General features: G+C 40.5%; 1 non-coding gene across 1 annotated transcript; it reads left to right on the forward strand.

Moving 5' to 3' along the window:
* Positions 1–1242: 1242 nt before the first annotated feature.
* On the forward strand, positions 1243–1315 carry trnaa-ugc (transfer RNA alanine (anticodon UGC)). The gene has a single exon. It is a non-coding gene; the product is annotated as a tRNA-Ala (tRNA).
* The last annotated feature ends 849 nt before the right edge of the window (positions 1316–2164 follow it).

The raw sequence follows: 2164 nt of genomic DNA on the forward strand, positions 1-2164 counted from the left end.
CAACTACAATGCTTCACCTTCACCAATATAAACATGGTGTCTACTGGATGTCAACAATTAAAAACAAGAAAAAACACGTATTTCTAAATAATAATATACAATAGGATTATTTGTTTCTCCTTTTTCTTTCTATAGAATCCTAAAACTCACTAGCTTCTAGAACTCTCCTCTTCCTAAATCCCACTAGCTTCTAGAACTCTCCTCTTTCTAAAACTCACTAGCTTCTAGAACTCTCCTCTTTCTAAAACTCACTAGCTTCTAGAACTCTCCTCTTTCTAAAACTCACTAGCTTCTAGAACTCTCCTCTTTCTAAAACTCACTAGCTTCTAGAACTCTCCTCTTTCTAAAACTCACTAGCTTCTAGAACTCTCCTCTTTCTAAAACTCACTAGCTTCTAGAACTCTCCTCTTTCTAAAACTCACTAGCTTCTAGAACTCTCCTCTTTCTAAAACTCACTAGCTTCTAGAACTCTCCTCTTTCTAAAACTCACTAGCTTCTAGAACTCTCCTCTTTCTAAAACTCACTAGCTTCTAGAACTCTCCTCTTTCTAAAACTCACTAGCTTCTAGAACTCTCCTCTTTCTAAAACTCACTAGCTTCTAGAACTCTCGTCTTCCTAAAACCCACTAGCTTCTAGAACTCTCCTCTTTCTAAATCCCACTAGCTTCTAGAACTCTCCTCTTTCTAAATCCCACTAGCTTCTAGAACTCTCCTCTTTCTAAATCCCACTAGCTTCTAGAACTCTCCTCTTTCTAAATCCCACTAGCTTCTAGAACTCTCGTCTCCTTGGAACGAGCCCAAACAAAACTCATCTCCAATACGGAAAAACGTGCAGTCAAAATAAATAAAGATCCATAGCAACGCACTAGCTAAACACAAAACACAAATCTTATATCATTTTGGGGGGAAATCAGGTTGAATCTGCTCCTGAAACTAACACAACAAAACAAAAAACACATGGAAATGGAGATATCTTTCACCTCACTGGTTAGAGGACAACCTGCAGAAGACAGTCAGCTACATTTTGGAGTGATGCAGTTAAATTTAGGGGTCGGTAAACAAAGGAACACAACACTTATTTGTCATAACTCGATCGATATCATGCTAAAATCATTTGTGTGACAGAAGGGAGATGAGGTTGCACGTCCTGTTAAAACTAACATCTCAAAAACCACACGGAATCTGGGAATAATGTGTTGTTACGAATCCCTTTGGCCCTGCAGTCTAGGGGAGATGGAACTGAGACCCTGTGGCTCAGTTGGTAGAGCATGGTGTTTGCAACACCAGGGTTGTGGGTTCGATTCCCACGGGGGTCAGCAAGGGGGGAGAAAATAAATAAAAATAATGTATGAAATGTATGCATTCGCTACTGTAAGTCGCTCTGGATAAGAGCGTCTGCTAAATGACGTAAATGTAAATAAATCATGCAAATTATAAGTGAAAAGTAACAGTGAGAACAAAAACCATAGACAACTGAAATCTACCGTCAAACACTAAAGGTTTATTGTTTAAACACATGGTAAGGGGGGGGTGAGAAAAGGGGCTGAGCGGGACCCAAGCAAAGAAACAATAATCCAAAACCACCCCTAAGCTAGACTAGCCTATTTCAACAACAGCTAGCTAACTAACCAAAAATACAGGGGGTGGTCCGCCCAGTTCTAACTAGTGTATTTAGACACTGTTTTCCTACGGGTAATGTTGGGCGACTGGTCTTCTTACCCCCTTTTCCCACCAAACAAACAAGTCAAACAAAACAATACTCACAGGTACCGGACAAATGGGACATGTGGGGTGAAAGAAAAACAAAAGAGATGGGAGAGAGAGCATACAAAGAGCGATTGAAAGAATGACACAAAGATTGATCTCACAGAGAGAGATTGAACACAGAGTGATAATGAGCTAGGGACTGGGGTTTTTAAACCAAGGGAAAGGGGCTGTGATTGGGTGAGGAAAGGGGAGCAGGTGTCTTCTGATTGGGGACTGATTGATGACTGATTGGGGAGTGATGATTGTCACCTGTGAGGGGAGAAGGAAAGAAAAGAAACACACATACTGGATACACACACAGGATACCTGTATCCGTAACATGTGTACATCCCTGGTTAGAGGAGAATTTGTAGAAAACAGCTAGCTACATTTTGAAGTGTTGCATTTTGATTCAAGTG

This window comes from Salmo salar, unplaced genomic scaffold (genome assembly GCF_905237065.1).
Source record: "Salmo salar unplaced genomic scaffold, Ssal_v3.1, whole genome shotgun sequence".
Classification (NCBI taxonomy): Eukaryota; Metazoa; Chordata; class Actinopteri; order Salmoniformes; family Salmonidae; genus Salmo; species Salmo salar.